Genomic DNA, 21,670 nt, shown 5'->3' on the forward strand with positions numbered 1-21,670 from the left:
GGATGGGTGCATGTGATGGGATGGTAACTAATGGCACATTGGCACTGAAAGGGTTAAGGGAGCTGGAGAGCTCTAGGTCACATGGGTGCACCTTAGGGTGGGCCAGGCTCAATTCCAGAGGAGTCCTAGCTGGGGAGGAGCTGGGTGGTACTGTAGAGAGGGAGCCCAGAGTAGAAGGGGGCTGAGGGAAGTAAGTGCACAGGTGCTCTCCTGCTGCTAGAAAACAAGGCAGGATTGAAGAGGTGACCCAGGGGAGAGGAGGGCTTGAGAAGTATCTTCAGTGTGTGGTCAGGAGAGACATGGAATCACAGGTGCTGACTTTCCATTGTGCTGGGAGGTGCTTGACCCCTGGCTCTTCCCTCAAGGCTCCGCCCCCACTCCACCTCTTCCCGCTCAGTTCCGTCCCTCCTCCGAGCACGCTCCATCCTTGCTCCTCCCCCTCCCCCCAGCCTCATGCACACTGCGAAACAGCTGATTGTGGCGGGCAGGAGGCGCTGATCCGCAGGGCCGCCAGTGCGCAGGAGGTGCAAGGGGGAGGTGCTGCTGGGGGGCTGCTGGTGGGTGCTCAGCACCCACCAGTTTCCCCCATGGGTGCTCCAGTCCCGGAGTATCCACAGAGTTGGCACCTATGTGTGGAGCAGGCTCTGGTGAGGATGAAAAAGCAATTATCTGAGCTTCCAGGGACAGAGCTCAGCTGAGGAATGGGATAGGGGAAATGTAAGATGGACAAAAGATGAAGCCTGAGGAAGGCAGAATGGTTTGTTTGCACTTTTACTTGGATTTTCTGGGGGACCACAAGGGACAGCCCCACAAGCCCCTGCTCTGAAACCTGGGGGACTCTGCAGCCGGGGAGGAATATGGGTGCACAGTTGGCACAGGAAGGGGCTGTGGTATGGGAAGGGGCTGCTAGTGAAAGGAGAAACCCAGAAAGGGAGAAGGGGGTGGGTCTGAGCAGACAGACCTTGCCTGCTCATAACATGGTCCTGGGGCTAGAAGCCAGAGGAAAGGGGGCATCTGGGTTCCTTTATCAGGCACTGGGGAAGGTGGCATGTGGCCCCTGATATAAGGGGCTAAGGATTCTTGAAAGCCCTCAGAGGAGAGGATGTAAGGTCACAGGGCCCAGAATTGGGGCTGAAAGTCTACGTAAGGACACAGAACTACTGCTGGTGGACCTTTGTTACCCCAGAGGTGACTTGGCCAAAGGCTAAGTTCTGAGAAGAGGCAGACCATTGTAGGGCCACTGCGACTGTCAGTAGGGGTGCTAGAGGAGAGCCTGCTGCATTTCGCCCAGCCATGAGAGAGCGCACCAGGGGTGTGTCCACTCTTCTGCAGTTCCCACACAGGATGAGCGTCCCCAGGAGTGCAGCAAGAAGCCTGTTTTCTGCCTGCCATGATCGAAAGCTGTGCTGCCCTCATCTAGGGAGCACAGTCTCCAGCACGCACATTTTAAAAAAGAAGGTCCAGAAAACATAACTTGTCTGAGATGGCTCGTAAAAGGGTCATCTTGACACACACTATACAGTGCCAGGTTACAGTAGGGAGCCATTAATAAGATATGAATACAAGTTATTGGGTGTGATATTAGCTCAGAAATGGATAGATGCAGTTTTTGGACAAAGATCTTTCAGTCCTGAGTGAATGCTCCAGCTGGATGAATATACTCTGAAAGGGGAGGGTTTATAAGGTGACTGCTACAGTACAGTATCAGAGCAGAGAGACATGGCTGAGTGGGCTGGACATAGGTTGGGAGCCCAGTTCGAGCCCTGGCTTTGCGGCAGGTTGCTTCACGTCTCTGCACCAATTTTCCCATGTGTAATTTGAGGATAACAGTACTCACCTCCCAGGTGTCTGAGGATTCATCAGTGCTTTCATGGCGTCAGTTGCTATTCAGGGGGTGGTGGGGCTGTGACTAGATTGTTCCCAACTCTCACAGCCTTTCGGGAGGTAGGAACCATTCTAATGCACAGATCTCAGCCATGATTAGCACGGACAGAAGCCTGCAGAGTCAGTGGGCATAGGGCACAAATCCCAGAGCCCTCAGCGGGACTCTGCCTCCATCATTCGCAGTTTTGATGGCCCCATCAGTCTTGGCTCCTTAGTCCTGGATTAAGGCACCTCAGAGACTTTAAGGTCAGAGGGGGCTATCGTGATCATCTAGTCTGACCTACTGCAGACCCAGAACCTCGCCCACCCACTCCTGTGATAGACCCCTAACCTCTGTCTCTGTGACTCGTCCTCTGGAATGGTGCGGGCTCACCCCCAGGTTGCTTTGTGGGCATGTCCCCCAGCCCTTAGCTCTCACTCTGAGCCCACTGAATTGCAGCAGCAGCAGCACATGACCCCCCCTGCAGCCTGCCTGCATGATCCCTACTTGAATGTCTTCCTCATCCTCCAGAGGGAGGAGAGAAGGGAGCAGGGCTGGGATTTCCTGCCTGCTTTGTAACCAGCCAGGGCTCTGGGGGTGCTGATGGTGGAGAGGCCAGATCCTAGTGTCTGCCCATTCCCAGCCAGGCCAGGCTCTGGGTAAATGGTTCTGGGTAAATGGTAAAAACCAGCAATAGGCTCTGGAGGAGGAATACAGATAAGTACTGTATTGTCTTTTTAACGTATATTTAATAACAGAGCATAGATACAACATGCCTCACCGGTGGCTCTCAAAGGGCTTTACAGACAATAGCTAACTGTACCTAGCAAAACCCAGCTCTGCCCATTTTGCAGATAAATAAACTGAGGCACAGAGGCATTCAGAGGTGAATCTTCTGTGGCTGTAGAGGTTCCCTTGGAAGTATCATTATGGGTTAGTTGCATTGCGATAGTGTCTAGGAGACCCAGGAGCACACGTCACGCATAAACACTCCCTCCCCAGACAGCTGACCGTCTAGGTAATGGAACTGATGCTGGTCTGCTGCCAGAGGGCTCAGCGGGACTGCGTGGAGGAAAGCTATGCAGCATGAGTCTCTGCTCTGTGGAATCCAGCTGAGTGACAGCATGTGGGGGATGGGTAGGGGCATATGGAAACTTAAACTAGTGCAGATGAGATAAAGTGGGGGCCAGGTTTACTGATCTGCTCTGATTGTTTTGTGCTGCTCCAGCAACTCCGAGCAGCTATCCACTCTAAGGAACTGCCCAGTTAGGACAGGTTTATGGCTGATATGAGGGTTGCCAATGGGGCAAAACAGCCAGAACATACGGGTGAATCTGACCCAAAAACATGAAATCACTTGTTAGGGACAGAAATATCACATGGTGTCGGGACACATTCTGACAGCAGACAGGGAGGGTCTTATGTCAGGATAATAGATGATTCTCTGTTTCACCATTAGGTGCTCATACTGATACCTAGTTGCCTAAAACAGGTAAAGCTAAACTCTGATTATCCCACCCAACTATCTGAATTTCAGACTAATCAGATTTCAGCTATTTCACCAGAATCAGAAACTCTACTTATCCAAATGCTTCAGAGATCCCCTTAAATCTCTGGATCATCAGAACTGACCTGTACTTGGTCACTTAAATGGCAATACTTGTATGAGGAATCATAGAATATCAGGGTTGGAAGGGACCTCTGGAGGTCATCTAGTCCAACCCCCTGCTCAAAGCAGGACCAATCCCCAACTAATCATCCCAGCCAGGGCTTTGTCAAGCCTGACCTTAGAAACCTTTAAGGAAGGAGATTCCACCATCTCCCCAGGTAACCCATTCCAGTGCTTCACCTCCCTCCTAGTAAAAAAGTTTTCCCTCATATCCAACCTAAACCTCCCCCACTGCAACTTGAGATCATTACTCCTCGTTCTGTCATCTGGTACCACTGAGAACAGTCTAGATCCATCCTCTTTGGAACCCCCTTTCAGGTAGTTGAAAGCAGCTATCAAATCCCCCCTCATTCTTCTCTTTCGCAGACTAAACAATCCCAGTTCCCTCAGCCTCTCCTCATAAGTCATGTGTTCCAGACCCCTAATCATTTTTGTTATCCTCCGCTGGACTCTTTCCAATTTTTCCACATCCTTCTTGTAGTGTGGGGCCCAAAACTGGACACAGTACTCCAGATGAGGCCTCACGAATGCCAAATAGAGGGGAATGATCACGTCCCTCGATCTGCTGGCAATGCTCCTACTTATACAGCCCAAAATGCCGTTAGCCTTCTTGGCAATAAGGGCACAATGTTGACTCATATCCAGCTTCTCATCCACTGTAACCCATAGGTCCTTTTCTGCAGAACTGCTGCCTAGCTGCTCGGTCCCTAGTCTGTAGCAGTGCATGGGATTCTTCCGTCCTAAGTGCAGGACTCTGCACTTGTCCTTGTTGAACCTCATCAGATTTCTTTTGGCCCAATCCTCTAATTTGTCTAGGTCCCTCTGTATCCTATCCCTACCCTCCAGCGTATCTACCTCTCCTCCCAGTTTAGTGTCATCTGCAAACTTGCTGTGGGTGCAATCCATGCTATCCTCCAGATCGTTAATGAAGATATTGAACAAAACTGGCCCCAGGACCGATCCTTGGGGCACTCCGCTTGATACCGGCTGCCAACTAGACATGGAGCCATTGATAACTACCCATATCAGTCAGTATCAGGCTCTTACATGCTCATTGTTAAAAATTGGACCCTCATGGTATTCATGCTATTTAACTTCCAGAGGCTATGGAATTTTTAACCTGGGTGTCTTGAACACATTGTTCGCCTCTCACAAATACTTGTTTTCTTTTGAATGTAGCTTTGGAAATGTAAAATTCATGAGCCCTTGGGTTGGGATTTTCAAAAGCGCTCAGCGTTTGCCTACCTCTGCTCCCATTGAAATCAGCTGGAGTTTGACTCTGTTCCTGTTGAATTCAGTGGTAGCAGAGTGAGGCCAGCAATGAGAGTGACTGAACTCCTTTTCGTGGACTCTGACTACATATAAGTATTTACCAAATACGTGAATCTCTGAGGAAAAATAGGGGAAATGCGTTACTTTGCTGGAATATGGATTCTATCAATATGTAAGGGGACTGTTGCCCCCTTACTAACATTCAGTGGGGTGTTTTGGTTGACTAGCTCCCAGTACTGAAAGGGGAAGGGTCTATGGGAAACCAGGACCCTGAGACTGATAGTCCCCAGGAACAATGGGGAGAGGCCAATGCTCCAGGTCAGCCTGAATGACAGGGTGGGCAGGCTAATCAGAGAGTCAGGAGGCCAGGGAGGTCCCGTCCTCCGTGTGAGCTGGATTTGCCTGGGTCAGACAGAGTGGGACCGAGCTAAGGAGAAAGCAGGGGCCCAAGCTAAGCTGGGGAGCAGAGCTGTGCCAGATCCAGAGGGACCGGAAAAGCAGCCCAGAGAGAGCAGACCGTGTCCTGGGAGCAGAGCTGCAGCCCCAAAGCCAGAGGCACAGCCCCGAGAGAGGAGACTTGCCCTGGGAGCAGAGCTGCAGCAACCAGAGCCAGAGGGGCCGGAAAAGCAGCCCAGGGAGCTGGAGGCAGAGCAGCAGCGTTGCAGAGACAGAGTGGTGCAGCTGGGGCTGGAGCGTCCGGAGCTGGGTGCAGTGAGCAGCTGGGGAGAGCGAGGGGGACCCTGGGCAGCGGGCCCAGCACAGGGAGACGCCTCAGCCAAGGGGCTCTGCAGGCCAGGCTTGGATCATAACCCCGACAGGGCGGGGGCAACACTGGGAAGAGGGGTCCTACCACTTAGAGCCTGAGAGCGTGTGGCCACCACCAGAGCAAGTGTCCAACCCACAGCATCCCTACAGCACAGCCAGGGCCTGAGAAGGGGCCTGGGACTTACAAGGAACAGACTGTGAACTGCCCTGACATTCCAGAGACACTGTTTGTGATGTTCCGTGCCACAGAGTGGGGTTGATGTGTTTCCTTTAACCTTTCCCATTATTCCTTATTCTTTTTAAAATTAATTGTTGATTAAATAACGTGCATTTGCTTTAACTTGTATGTAATGGTCAGTGGGTCAGAGAAGTGTCCAGTGCAGAGAGAGTACCCTGGAGTGGGGTCACCCTAGCCCCTGCCCTAGGTGACCACAGCAGGGTTGAGGGTCGAGTTCCCCAGGAATCCTGGGCCCAGCCTCGTTGGGGTTACGAGGACTCTGCCAGACATGAGAGTGGAAGGGGAGTCCTCAAGGGCAGGGAGGCCACTGGGTAAAGGAAGTGGGAGCGAGGACTCAGATCCTTTCGCTAGCCCACTTCACTGGGGTAGTGCAGAAGCCAGGAAAGTTCCCCATAATAGCGGGACTATTCCAGCGCTTACAAATACGCTAAAGAAGTTTTCCTTCCCTTGTAGATCTGTTCTCAGTCCCTGCAATGCCATTTTCTAATCTGTCCTACCTTCTGGGCTAGGACCTCCTATCTGGCTCCTCTGTGACAAATCATCTTAATTAAATTTTTTTCTTCAACTTCCATTTTATGAAATTCTAGCAAAGGTTACAAAACAACCCTGTGTGCAAATCTGTCCCTGGAAACAGCACGGAGTCTCTGCTGCAGGGAGAGGAATGGAAAAGTTAGTTAAAAGGCACAGGAGGAGCTGGCAAATCGAATCAGAACCCTCCCTGTTCCAGGCCTGCAGCAATAAGAAATAACCCTCATCTCCCCACTTTTTCCACACGGCGCGTATGCCTGTCTTTCATTCGAAAGAGCCATTATGGAAACTCATGCTAGTGACATATGATCTACAGTAGGGTATCTCGGATACAATCATGCATGCACAAAAACTGTGTTAAAAGAACATGAAGGTTGCAAAGTCAATCACACAAAAGTTAGGAAATGCCAGAATTAAGGTTGCTTGTGCAGCCTTCATTCAGTCCCTTTGTGCATCTATGTTATGATACAGCAGCAGGGTTGGAAAACCTTTAGCTCCACCACACAGACCTCTACCACTTGAACTAACAGTGTAACTGATAGCAGTCAGTCACCCTTCCTGTGGCCCAGCAGTGAAGAGGGATGGGACACTTTGCCAGCAGGTTTCACTAATATTCGCTGACAGCAGAGGAATAGTGAGGCTCAGGAAAGCGTGGGTTCTATTCCAGGCTCTGGAGGGGATGTGCTCTAGGAAGCACAGACTCATCTGTGACCTCTTCTGTCCTATTCCCTTCCCCCTGTCCTGGGCCTGTCTCTTCCCTTCCCTTGGCTCCTCATCCCTGTCTCATTTTCTTCACTTTGCCATTCCCAGGCTCTTCTCTTCAGATGTCTCATTCCACTCCCACTATCCTTGCCCAGCACGTCCTCGCCTCACTCCTCTGGACTCCCCATCCCAGTCTCCTCCCCACTCTCAGTCCTAGTCTCCTTGCTCTGCCATTTCCAGTTCCCCCCAGCTTCTTGTCTCCAAGCTCCTTGCTCAGCAAGTCTAAGTTCCTCCACCTCCAAGCTCCTCATCCAACCCTGGCCCTATTCACCCCCAGCCACCTTCCCCTTTCCCCCTGCTCCCTGTTCCAATCTCCCTCCCCAGACTATCTGTCTCCCCTCCCAGATTTCCTAGTTTCAGTCTCTTTGCTCAGCCTGTCTCATTTCCTCCCCCACACGCCAACCTCCTCAGTCCTGTATCTCCCACATTCCCTTCCCTCACTGGTTCTCAGCCCCAGTCTCCCCCGGCTCCTCATCTGACCTCAGTCTTCCACCACCTGCTAGCTCCCAACCCCCAATTGTTCCCCTGCACTTGCTTGTCCAGTCCCAGTCTCCTCCTCACTCAAGCTCCCAGTCTCCTCTCTCTCTGACCCCCCCATCCTCCAGTCCCAGGCTCCACACAAGGCTCCTTGATCCAATCAACATGTGCCCCCCCACCTCAGGTCCATCTCTTGTCTCCTTTGTCCCCCTGCCTTTGAATCAGGCAGCTTCCACCTCCATGCTGCCTGGGTCCAACGGTGCGGTGGGTGGGACAGGACACTGAGAGCACTGGAGAGACAGACTCCTTGTTCAGATGCCTGGACATGGACCAGGACCTAGACCTGGCACAGTATCCAGCTGCCCAGAGCAGCAATTACAGGGAAAGCCCTGCTTAGCCTGAGCTGGAGCATGCTCAGTACAGATGGAACCTTCAGGAAATTTAGCTGCTAAAAATCTAAGAAATCTCTACTGAGCATGTGACAACTGCAATTTTTCAAAGATTTCTAACTTGGCCAAATTTAGGAGGATTTTCATGGCAAAAGTACATGGCACATACCTCAAAGAAAGGCCACAACCCTGCCAAATGTCAAGTCCCTGCTCCAAAGGATGAGGGTGATATCATTTTAAACTAAATATTAAGATTTTTAAAAAACATTTTGCAACATGTTTACCCCAGCCTTGTTCTTGGAAACAACTCAGCCATTTTGGCTGAAATGAAAATAAATAAATAAAAACATCTGACCTGAGGCAGACACCCAGTATGGAAAATTTCAGCTCAAATGGTTAAAGTTTTGCATAGTTATATAAGCTACAGAAAAGAGGTTTGTGGCACTCTGTCCCTCAAAGCAGCACCCTCGAACCCCTATATTCACCATCGTCATATCATTATGATATGTTTTGTACAAAGTATGCCTTGTGAGGTATCATTTTAAAAGTCTTGATCTGTTGAACATTAATGTGCTGTTGGATTGTATGTGCTATCATTGTATGTGAAGGTACGAAGTTTTTCTATGTGTGTGTTAGTGAAATATGTTGTGGTGTTGGGAACACCCACAACCAGCCTTTCAGGTACAACAATGGAATAGCCAGATGTGCTGAATAAAGGGAATCCACTACTGATGGCCATCCCAGAAGACTTCTCAGAGAGAACATATAGACATGGGGGACTACCTGATGAATAGGGACTGCTTGATGAATGGGGGCTACCTGATTCCCATGTCAAAAGATCTTTCCAGCAAGCTGGAAGAAAATATAAAAGAGGGGAAGTGACATCATGACTTGGTGTCATTCTCTCCCCCACAACTCAACATCCTGGAAACACATCTGGAGGACAAAGACTTTGAACTGGGGAGGGTGGTCCCAGACTGGAAAAGAGCCCAAGTCTGTGTATTGAGGAACTATACCATCTGTCAGGGTGAGACACCACTTTGATTCAAATCCTGCTTAGTTTATAGAACTCAGCCTGCACATTTATTTTTGTTTCTTAGGTAAGCAACTTTGATCTCTTTGCTTGCTACTTATAATCACTTACAAATCTCTCTCTCTGTAGTTAATAAATCTGTTTTATATTTTACCTAAAACAATGTGTTTTGGTTGAAGTGCTTGGGAAATCTCAGCTCAGTTTACAAAGACACTTAGTGTGTGTCCTCTCCACATCATAGAATCATAGAATATCAGGGCTGGAAGGGACCTCAGGAGGTCATCTAGTCCAACCCCCTGCTCAAAGCAGGACCAATCCCCAACTAAATCATCCCAGCCAGGACTTTGTCAAGCCTGACCTTAAAAACTTCTAAGGAAGGAGATTCTACCACCTCCCTAGGTAACACATTCCAGTTTTTCACCACCCTCCTAGTGAAAAAGTTTTTCCTAATATCCAAACAAACCTCCCGCACTACAACTTGAGACCATTACTCCTTGTCTTGTCATCTTCTACCACTGAGAATAGTCTAGAACCAAACTCTTTGGAACCACCTCTCAGGTAGTTGAAAGCAGCTATCAAATCCCCCCTCATTCTTCTCTTCTGCAGACTAAACAATCCCAGTTCCCTCAGCCTCTCCTCATAAGTCATGTGTTCCAGACCCCTAATCATTTTTGTTGCCCTTCGCTGGACTCTCTCCAATTTTTCCACATCCTTCTTGTAGTGTGGAGCCCAAAACTGGACACAGTACTCCAGATGAGGCCTCACCAATGTCGAATAGAGGGGAATGATCACATCCCTCGATCTGCTGGCTATGCCCCTACTTATACATACCAAAATGCCATTGGCCTTCTTGGCAACAAGGGCACATTGTTGACTCATATCCAGCTTCTCGTCCACTGTCACCCCTAGGTCCTTTTCCGCAGAACTGCTGCCTAGCCATTCGGTCCCTAGTCTGTAGCGGTGCATTGGATTCTTCCGTCCTAAGTGCAGGACCCTGCACTTATCCTTGTTGAACCTCATCAGATTTCTTTTGGCCCAATCCTCCAATTTGTCTAGGTCCCTCTGTATCCTATCCCTACCTGCCACCGTATCTACCACTCCTCCTAGTTTAGTATCATCCGCAAATTTGCTGAGAGTGCAATCCACACCATCCTCCAGATCATTTATGAAGATATTGAACAAAACCAGCTCGAGGACCGACCCTTGGGACACTCCACTTGATACCGGCTGCCATCTAGACATGGAGCCATTGATCACTACCCGTTGAGCCCAACAATCTAGCCAACTTTCTACCCACCTTATAGTGCATTCATCCAGCCCGTACTTCTTTAACTTGCTGACAAGAATACTGTGGGAGACCGTGTCAAAAGCTTTGCTAAAGTCAAGAAACAATACATCCACTGCTTTCCCTTCATCCACAGAACCAGTAATCTCATCATAGAAGGTGATTAGATTAGTCAGGCATGACCTTCCCTTGGTGAATCCATGCTGACTGTTCCTGATCACTTTCCTCTCGTGTAAGTGCTTCAGGATTGATTCCTTGAGGACCTGCTCTATGATTTTTCCGGGGACTGAGGTGAGGCTGACTGGCCTGTAGTTCCCAGGATCCTCCTTCTTCCCTTTTTTAAAGATGGGCACTACATTAGCCTTTTTCCAGTCGTCTGGGACTTCCCCCGATCGCCATGAGTTTTCAAAGATAATGGCAAATGGCTCTGCAATCACATCCGCCAACTCCTTTAACACTCTCAGATGCAACACATCCGGCCCCATGGACTTGTGCTCGTCCAGCTTTTCTAAATAGTCCTGAACCACTTCTTTCTCCACAGAGTGCTGGCCACCTACTCCCCATGCTGTGTTGCCCAGCGCAGCAGTCTGGGAGCTGACCTTGTTCGTGAAGACGGAGGCAAAAAAAGCATTGAGTACATTAGCTTTTTCCACATCCTCTGTCACTAGGTTGCCTCCCTCATTCAGTAAGGGACCCACACTTTCCTTGGCTTTCTTCTTGTTGCCAACATACCTGAAGAAACCCTTCTTGTTACTCTTAACATCTCTTGCTAGATGAAACTCCAGGTGCGATTTGGCCTTCCTGATTTCATTCCTACATGCCCGAGCAACATTTTTATACTCTTCCCTGGTCATTTGTCCAATCTTCCACTTCTTGTAAGGTTCTTTTTTATGTTTAAGATCCGCAAGGATTTCACTGTTAAGCCAAGCTGGTCGCCTGCCATTTTTACTATTCTTTCGACACATCGGGATGGTTTGTCCCTGTAACCTCAATAGGGATTCTTTGAAATACAGCCAGCTCTCCTGGACTCCTTTCCCCCTCATGTTATTCCCCCAGGGGATCCTACCCATCAGTTCCCTGAGGGAGTCGAAGTCTGCTTTCCTGAAGTCCAGGGTCCGTATTCTGCTGCTTACCTTTCTTCCCTGTGTCGGGATCCTGAACTCGACCAACTCATGGTCACTGCCTGCCAGAGTCCCATCCACTTTTGCTTCCCCTACTAATACTTCCCGGTTTGTGAGCAGCAGGTCAAGAAAAGCTCTCCCCCTAGTTGGCTCCTCCAGCACTTGCACCAGGAAATTGTCCCCTACATTTTCCAAAAACTTCCTGGATTGTCTGTGCACTGCTGTAGTGCTCTCCCAGCAGATATAAGGATGATTAAAGTTGCCCATGAGAACCAGGGCGTGCGATCTAGTAGCTTCTGCGAGTTGCCGGAAGAAAGCCTCATCCACCTCATCCCCCTGGTCCGGTGGTCTATAGCAGACTCCCACCACTACATCACTCTTGTTGCTCACACTTCTAAACTTAATCCAGAGACACTCAGGTTTTTCTTCAGTTTCATACTGGAGCTCTAAGCAGTCATACTGCTCCCTTACATACAGTGCTATTCCCCCACCTTTTCTGGCCTGCCTGTCCTTCCTGAACAGTTTATAACCATCCATGATAGTACTCCAGTCATGTGAGTTATCCCACCAAGTCTCTGTTATTCCAATCATGTCATAATTCCTTGCCTTCACCGGGACCTTCAGTTCTCCCTGCTTGTTTCCAGGGCTTTGTGCATTTTTATATAGGCACTTGAGATAACCTGCTGATCGCCCCTCATTCTCAGTATGAGGTAGGAGCCCTCCCCTCACAGACGTTCCTGCCTGTGCTTCCTCCCGGTATCCTGCTTGCCCACTTATCTCAGGGCTTTGGTCTCATTCCCCCGGTGAACCTAGTTTAAAGCCCTCCTCACTAGGTTAGCCAGCCTGCTCGCAAAGATGCTCTTCCCTCTCTTCGTTAGGTGGAGCCCGTCTCTGCCCAGCACTCATCCTTCATGGAACACCATCCCATGGTCAAAGAATCCAAAGCCTTCTCTCCGACACCACCTGCGTAGCCATTCGTTGACTTCCACGATTCGACGGTCCCTACCCCGGCCTTTTCCTTCCACGGGGAGGATGGATGAGAACACCACTTGCGCCTCACACTCCTTTATCCTTCTTCCCAGAGCCACATAGTCCGCAGTGATCCACTCAAGGTCATTCTTGGCAGTATCATTGGTGCCCACGTGGAGAAGCAGGAAGGGGTAGCGATCTGAGGGCTTGATGAGTCTCGGCAGTCTCTCCGTCACATCGCGAATCTTAGCCCCTGGCAAGCAGCAGACTTCTCTGTTTTCCCGGTCAGGGCGGCAGATAGATGACTCAGTCCCCCTGAGGAGAGAGTCCCCTACCATCACCACCCGCCTCCTTCTCTTGGGAGTGGTGGTCGTGGAACGGCCAACCTCAGGACAGTGCATCTCATGCCTTCCAAGCAGTGGAGTCTCCTTCTGCTTTTTCCCCCCAGATGTATCATCTGGTCCACTCTCTGCAATGGTACCTGTGGAGAGAACGTGAAAACGGTTACTTACCTGTGTCTGCGTTGCTGGAACCCGGACATTCCCCTTTCTTCTTCTGGAGGTCACATGTTGCCAAGCTTCTTCACTGGCCTCTTGGCTCCACTGTGCAACCTGCTCTAAATCTTTAGAGCTTTGTGCCCGTAGAAGCATATCTTGACTTTTGTCCAGGAAATCCTCAGATTCTCGTATGCAACGCAGGGTCGATATCTGTTGCTCCAGACCTTCAATCTTCTCTTCCAATATGGATACTAGCTTGCACTTTGTACAGACAAAGTCACTTCTGTCCTGTGGGAGAAAGATAAACATGGCACATCCAGTGCAGGTCACAATAGCTGAACACCCCCCCTCCATATCACCTTCCTACTATGAGCTTCCTCAGAGAAGCTGGCAAGATGTAAGCCTCACTGGGCTCACCCCAGGCGAACTCCCAGGCAAACTCCTGCTGTGTGTTGCTCTGCTGTCCCCCGCTGCTCAGCTGGTCCGCTGCCTCCCATATCGAGGGAGGAGTGGATGGGTAATGAACTTACGCTGGTCAGCTTCTGACGAGTGCTAGATGGTACAGTTCTGGGGTGCAAGGCTGGGGAGCTGGGTGGGGAATTGGCTGGAACCTCTCTATTGTTGGTTCATGAGTGGCCACGAAAGCATTCATGTAACTCTGTTGGGTGTCAGAGTAACAGCCGTGTTAGTCTGTATTCGCAAAAAGAAAAGGAGTACTTGTGGCACCTTAGAGACTAACCAATTTATTTGAGCATAAGCGATGAAGTGAGCTGTAGCTCACGAAAGCTTATGCTCAGATAAATTGGTTAGTCTCTAAGGTGCCACAAGTACTCCTTTTCTGTTGGGTGTGTCCCTGTCCATGGATATCTGAGTAAGTACAGCACCTGTCAGAGGCTTGTAGCTTGGCAACAGAATCACAGGGTGAGATGGGATACCCCAGGTTGGTGGAAGAGAGGGTACAGCAGTCCCACAGTCCAGGTTCCACCCTGGGAAAAGTATGTTATAATAGAAAGTGACAGGTAACCTTAGTAATACACGGCATTACCAGCCCTGCTTCTAATATTTTATTCTAAGAAGTAGAAGGCTGTGAAAGTCAAGGAGGGATTGTTCAGAGATGTGATTGGATGAAACTGAACAAAAGAAAATTTAAGCTGGAAAAAATTCCTAATTGAAAGAGTTTTTAGACTATGAAATAATTTTCCACAGGAAGTGGGGGAAGCCCTGTTGCTTGAATCATCTAAAAATGTATCAAAGAAGAACTAGTTACTTTCAAGAATTATCCTGTATTGTCCAAGGTGTGGAAAAGATGGTGTGATGGGGAGTTTACCCCGTACAGGTGGTGAAAGGGTTAATGTTGGCCTGGGAGGCCAATTAACACACCTGGCTGCACCTGGAGGATGGGCCAGGCATAACGCTAGATGAAGCCCAGCTGTGTGGGGCTGTGAAGAGGGGGAGTCTGGGAAGAAGGTGATTGCAAGGAGAAAGGGGAGAACTCTGCAGTCACCCCTTTGGTCGTATAGAGGGGGGAGATGTGTGGGGAACAGGAAGGCTCCTGCAGAGTGAGGCAGAAGCTCTGGGGTGGGGAATACACCTGAAGTCACAGGCTTGGCACAAGCGCCTGTGGCTGACCCTGGCACAAGGGCAGGAATCAGACCTCTGAGGAGAAGTGCTGGGAGGTGCTGCTCGTTGCAAAGAATGCTGGAAGGGGCTGGGGAAAAGGCCCGAGAAAGGCTAATGGCAGGAAGGAGTTCAGGGAGGCAGCAGTGAGGTGTTAGAGGGAGCAGACCTTGGCTGCTTGTCCTAGGGTCCCTGGAATGCAACCCTGTGTAGAGGGAGGGCTTGGGTTTTCCTCCCGGCCCATGAGAAAGTAGCATGAAGCCCCCTGACATAAGGGGACAAGGATGATGTAAAGCTCTGAGAGAAGGGTGTTAGGACCATGGGGCCCAGAGTCAGGCCAGAGACCTGACTTGAGGTCTTGGAATTATTTGTGGGATTCTCTATTATCCAGAAGGGGTGGGATTAAACATACCCTGGCTGGAGGGCCAAGTGGTGAGAAGAGGCAGATTGGAGCAAACGTTGGCAGGGGACGCTAGAGGCAAAAGAGGTGATAGTGGGGGGCAGAGTGCAGGAAGCTGGCTTCTGCAGTGTTACTGAGCATGCTCAGTACAAGCCAAGCAGCAAATGGGGGGGTGGCAGCACATGACCTCGTATTCCCCTCCCCGTCACGTGTTGCCTCTGAAAGGCAGTCCGGGGATTGTGAAGCACTGAAAATTATTAAAATCTAAAGCAAAGAAAATCTTGCTTCTCCACTCATCACATACCCTTACTGTTCAAGGTCAAGTATTCTCTGTCAACCTCAACACACATATTATACAGGCCTATCATTGTTATCATGGATACATTTTTTTTAACTCTTACTTTCATAGCAAATGTAAGGGACTGTGAACATTTTTGACTTCAGATAAGGGGCTGCCAACCTGAAAACGTTGAGAAACACTGGCTTAGATGAACTGAGAGTGACTCTAAGGTTTATGAGCCTTTTAAGGCTGCATTTTGGGTGATCCTGGAATTATTGGCTTTGTCCGGCTTTCACATGAACATCAAAGAAAAGCTACTGTTTCAGCTGAATTCTGCTCAGAGTTTTTATTAATTTGAACCTGAATCTCAGGAAACACAAAGCAGACTGAAGCCGCTGGGTTTGGCACAACTCTAGTCTTTCCCATCGTTCATTTCTATGGACTTTGTGATAACAGTCACTTAAACCTAAGGACCAAGAGACCAGTCACTCATCCCAGATCAATTGGTATTCCAGATCTTACACGACAGACAACGCTGGCAGCCAATTCTATAGTAAACTAACTATAGGTTAATTCTCTAAGAAAAAAGAATGAGGTTATTGAGAGGTTAAAGTAGGTAAAATATAACAACAGGTAAATCACAGTGATGTAATAAACTGCTAGTTTCCCAAAGTCCTTCAGGGCTACCCAGAATAATTCTGGAGATCTCTGTCTTCTTGTTCAGTTATTCTGCCATGTTGGAATCCAAACAGTCCAGATATCAAGGATCTTTCCTTGAATCCATCTTTTATATCTCCTTTACACAGAAAGCTAGCTGACAGTGTCTGAACTAATGTGGGCTTTTCCTTTGATAACAATGCACTTAGACTTTCAACCTCTGACCATATTCACAATGGCCACTCACTTTGAAATTAGCATTTTCTGTTAAAGTCCTGTAGTCCTTCCTTAGCATTTTACAAGATTTCTTTGATGAGTAATATAGTTACCTGGGTATTTACCATGCTATTATATTATGACAGAAATAGATAAGGGAAAACAATACAAGTAACATTCCACTAGTTTTCATGAAGTTTAAACATCTGAATACACACATATAAATCTAACCATTACTTTGATCTACACGAGTGAATTGACCTGAATACACTCTAGCATGACCTGGTCAGCTAGTGTCACACAGATAGAAGAGCCTATCATGTTCTGTGACATTATATGATACACATGTGAAACATTTAATAGGGGAAATTGTGCACTAACCAGTCAGGAGAGCATTTGCGAGTATCTAAAATCTGAAAATGCTGCAGCTGTTTGGTTCCCCCCATCCACAACTGGCCCCTTTCTGAACAATGGGCCAAATTTATCACTGAAGTGAGCAGTGTCCCACCCAGAATTGACTGGACACAATATAACTTTTTTCTAAAAATAAGCAAACGTGTCCCAAGGAAGTTGCAAACTATGAATTACATTTTTTAAAAAAGTTTTTCTTTAAGATCAAGAATGTGTATTTTTTACATTAACTAACAGACTAATCACCCGATTCTGTCTCTGCAGTGCTATCTGGCCCAAATCACAGAGCCCATGGGTAAGTTTTCTACTCTCAACTGGACGAAAAGGTCAAGTTGTGTAAGATTATAAGGAACACTATAAATAGATGCTGAGAAAGCAAGAGCCTTTTTCCTACAACTTCCCAAAGTTTCTGAGCAAGAAAATGATAACAATGGAGGAGGTGTCTGCTAACCCAGTAGGTTTGTGAGGTCTCCCCTGGAACTTTCTGTCACAAACCTCCTATCTTTTTACAATCACTGAAGCCCTCTGTGAATTCCATCTTGCGTATTTCACAGACAGACTGGAGAAAGGTGTGTGTGAGAAAACCACATTTCTCCCCTCTTTAAAGGTGATTTAAAAATGTCTCCAGCTTAACTGAGTGACTGGAGTGGCCTTGACTATTTAACTTTGTACCAGCATTTACAAAGCTAGCTGATGACTGGTCAGCAGTGAACGGATATAGAGGTACAGAATATCATAGCGAATAGTAGTGAATGCAGTAGTTCAGATCCCAAACCCACTTCCAGGATAAGGATCATGCTAACACATTAAAAAAAAGCAAAGGCTGAACGTAGGAAATGTCTGACACAATCCTCATGAGCAAAATACTGTAGAATACATGGTGCCCACCCAAAGCCCATGAGACTGGTGGTGATGTGGGCAGACAAAACTGACACACAATTCTTGTTAAGGATTCTATTGCATCTCACTCAGAACAGGGTAGGAAATTCCTACGCTTGCGTTGGCAAGATCATTCATTTTGTCCCCAGAGCTGCTCAAACATCAGCCATGCGATGAAACAGCAGAGAGCTGGGAGATGATCCTGGATATTAGCACACAATTCCTTTACTTCTGAATTTTCTATGTTCAGCTGGAGCAACTGCATGCTTCGCCCTTTCATGGCAAATCAGATCTGTATCTACTCTATAGATGTTGTATTACAGAAATAAGTGAGAGAGACTACATGTGATTTACCAGCCCACTCTTGTTAGGAGATTTTATTTCATACCCCTCCCAACCACCATTTTAGTCATCGGGCCACTGTTACCCTTGGTGCGACTCCACTGATCTCCAGGAATAACCTGCTGCGTATTTGGCCCATTGTCTCTAAGTATAATCATAAATGTGTCCTCTTTACTAAAATGCAAACCTCAAAGTCTCTTGTGTCATTCCAAGCACTCTCTTTGCCGAGGAGGGGGAAGTAGAAGACAGACAGCAGCACGTTGCCTGAACCACTCAGCTGTTGTGAACTGGGAAATCCCAGTTATACTTACCCCGGTTTATCTTACATTTTTCAAGAGTACTATTTTGAAACTCAGGCTATCCCCGCAATAGCTGCAGACATTCCTTCATTAATTCCTCCTTATAGATAACTCCCTTTCTTTAAATAGGATCCCAGTTCAGAGTGAAGGAAATCACACTGAATTCTGAGATAAGCTGACGTTCTTCACGTATTGCTACAAGCCAAGTGACACTACTGCGCTACTCGTTTGTGTATAACAGTGTCTGGATATAACTGATATTTACAGAGTCAGGCTAAAACATTTATTAAATTTTCCAGCATACACCTCAAGGAATGGAAAAATGCGCCTAAAAATGTTTGCATCCACCAGACCACTTCTAACTTCTTTGTATAGGAACAGAAAGCTCATCAACTAACAGCAGCTTGAAATTATCGTAGCATCTGCAGTCCAAATCAGATGCATTTCGCAGATTCCTAGGCTGCTCAGATGGATTGTCTTCAGGTTGAGAATATGGTAGAACATGTCCCGTTTGAGTGTTTTTTAAAAGTTTCATAATTCTGGTCCATCAGATGACATTTTCTTTACAAAAAGTATTGCTTTGAGGCAATTAATGGGCTATTGCACATGCACATAGGTGAAAGGAAAGCACGTTCTCTCAGGTCAGTACTAGGACTCACAGCACACTGAAAGGTTTCAGAGTAGCAGCCATGGTAGTCTGTATCTGCAAAAAGAAAAGGAGTAGTGGTGGCACCTTAGAGACTAACAAATTTATTTGAGCATAAGCTTTCGTGAGCATCCGATGAAGTGAGCTGTAGCTCATTAAAGCTTATGCTCAAATAAATTTGTTAGTCTCTAAGGTGCCACAAGTCCTCCTTTTCTTTTAGCACACTGAAAGTATTTCAGCTGTTTCCTTGGGACCAGCTCAGCAGCACTGTCACATGGCAATGGTGGGGCTTTCGTTGTGAGAAGCATGTTTGTATCATGACGTGGAGACCTCTGGGTCACTACATAATGCTGCTGCAGTGCAATACAAGGGGCCATCTGGGGCTTAAAGCCCAGCCTGGAGCGTCATGTGCAGACTTATGACCTCAGCAGGGACTCAGGGTAGTGTCGTTCCTCAGGCAGGCATCATGCCCCCAGGAGCCGTGTAGGAGTGAAGACACTTCGAGAGGATCCAGAATGGGCAGCTCTGCCGGTTGGTGTGCAATAGTGATGGAAATAACCTTGCCCCAGATGGGTCACCTTGGACTTGGTGTGAAGGATGCAGAGCGGGAAGGTTCCTTTGTACACGGGACAAGCTCCAGACGCGATGACACGCTGTATAGTAGCAGCAGCAGCAGCCTTGTTGGTGTGGAACAGTGCAGTTGTAGAAAAGCTCATGCACTGCACCTTCAGAACTGGGGTCTTAGCTCTGTGATAGGCTTCCATGGGGCATTTCAGTACAGGAGCACAGGTGATGGAAGAGGCTTCTTCCTCTGCTCCCTCTCGTGCTACACTCATATCAAAGAAACCACAGCGTAGCTATGGCCTAGTTTGTAAAGAGCCTGTCAGCCAGAGTCTCGTGTTTCACTGTACAGAGTTGCCAAAGAATTGGTAACTGAGGCTCTGTCTACACTGGCAAGTTTGTGCGCTTTGAGCGCGGTAACTCCCGAGGTGCACACACGGCCAAGCCACTGAGTGTGCAGAAACTGTGCAGATGCAGATCTCTAAAAAAACTGCACCGAGGAGAGGCATAGAGCTTCCTGCACCGGGGCTATAGCACTGCGGTGCCAATGTAGACACCATGGTCGATTACAGCGCTGCGATTGGCCTCCAGGAGGTGTCCCACAATGCCTGTTCTCACCTCTCTGGTTATCGGTTTGAACTCTACTGCCCTGCCCTCAGGTGACAACCATCAGCCCCACCCCAGACATTCCTTTGCAAATTTGAAAGTCCCCTTCTTGTTTGCTCGGTGATGCAAGCAGTGGTCTCAGCCCATCTTTCCAGGTGGCCACACCTGCTCCACGCACCAGGCAATCCCCCACTTGGAGCAATGCTGAGCTGCTGGACCTCATTGGCATTTGCGGAGAGGAGGCTGTGCAGTCCCAGCTGTGCTCCAGCCATAGGAATTATGATATCCATGGACAGATTTCTAGATGCATGACAGAAAGGGGCCATGACTGGGACACACTGCTGTCACGGTTCCTTCCCCATTCTTAACTCTGGGGAACATGAAAGACCCCCTAAGCTTATTTCTACCAGCTTAGGTTAAAACTTTCTCAAGACACAAAATTCCCCGTATCTGGGATTCAGTATGCTGCCACCACCAAGCGATTTAACAAAGAATCAGGGAAAAGACCACTTGGAGATGTCTTCCTCCAAAATATCCCCCCAAGCCTGACACCCCCTTTCCTGGGGAGGCTTGAGAATAAACAAGATGAGCACAGACCAGCCTTGGGTTTTTAGGACACTAAAACCCCAATCAGATTCTCAAAAAACAGAACATTATTAAAAGAACATAAGAAGATAAAAGAAACACTCTGTAAGATTAGAATGGAAGATAATCTCACAGGCAGTCAGATTTAAAACACAGAGAATCCCTCTAGGCAAAACCTTAAGTTACAAAAAGACACAAAAACAGGGATACACATTCCCTCCAGCACAGCGAATTTCACAAGCCAAAAACAAAAGCATTTTCTAGCTAGATTACTTACTAACTCTATAGGAGTTGGATTGCTTGCTTTCTTGATCTATCCCCAGCAAAGGCATCACACAGAAGACAGACAAAGCCTTTACCCCCCGCCTCCCTTAGATTTGCAAGTATCTTGTCCTCTTATTGGTCATTTTGGTCAGGTGCCAGCCAGGTTACTTGAGCTTCTTAACCCTTTACAGGTAAGAGGGTTTTGCCTCTGGCCAGGAGGGATTTTATAGCGCTGTATACAGAAAGGTGGTTACCCTTCCCTTTATATTTATGACAACTGCAGTGCAGGGTCAAAGTGAAGGAGCTGTGGAACACCCCCAACAAGGTGCAGGAGGCAAACCACTGCTCCGGTGCTGTGCCCACAAGCTGCCAGTTCTACAAAGAGCTGGATGCGATACTCAGTGGTGACCTCATCTCCACTGCGAAGTCCCCTGTGGCTACTTCGTTGGTTTCATTGCCAGTCGAGAGTGGACCGAGCCAAGAGGAGCCAATTATGGATGAAGAGCGGGAGGGGGAACCAGAGGCAGAGGATGACTCGGAGGCCAAAGATGCATGCAGTCAGGAGCTCTTTTCTACCCCGGAGGAGCCTAGCCAGTCAGAGCAGTCAGATTTTGGCAAAGCACAAACAGGAGAGGAGGCCCCTGGTAAGTGGATCTGGTTTTGGGAATTGCTGAAGTGAGTTGTTGGGGGCAGGAGGGTGGCAGAAAGCAGGCTTGTCTCCCACCTCATGCCTAGTTTGTGTGGTGGAACAGCTGTTGATACACTCCCTCACTTCACTTGAATCTCCCTCAGAGATCTCCAGGAAACTCTCGTGGAGATACTGGGCAATCCACTGCCACAGGTTTCTCGGCAGAGCTGCTTTGTTTCTTGCCCCATTAATGGTAACTTTCCCACACCACTGTGCATCACAGGGTGTGGGTCGGGACCATAGCTGCACATGCTAGCCACATAGGGGCCAGGGGGGAAGCCGCAGGCTTGGAGAAGACCCTCCCTCGATTCCCTGCTCACCCTCAGCAGTGAGATATCTTCCATAATGAT

The 21,670-nt window shown here is 48.3% G+C and overlaps 1 long non-coding RNA gene across 1 annotated transcript in view; it reads left to right on the top strand.

The window, feature by feature from the left end:
• Window positions 1-21,213, top strand: part of LOC141986128 (uncharacterized) — a 65,323-nt gene extending 44,110 nt beyond the window's left edge. The window contains exon 3 of the long non-coding RNA XR_012639211.1: window positions 20,916-21,213. This is a non-coding gene — a long non-coding RNA (uncharacterized LOC141986128). The remainder of the gene's footprint in view (window positions 1-20,915) is intronic.
• Window positions 21,214-21,670: the final 457 nt, after the last annotated feature.

This window comes from Natator depressus, chromosome 4 (genome assembly GCF_965152275.1).
Source record: "Natator depressus isolate rNatDep1 chromosome 4, rNatDep2.hap1, whole genome shotgun sequence".
Classification (NCBI taxonomy): Eukaryota; Metazoa; Chordata; order Testudines; family Cheloniidae; genus Natator; species Natator depressus.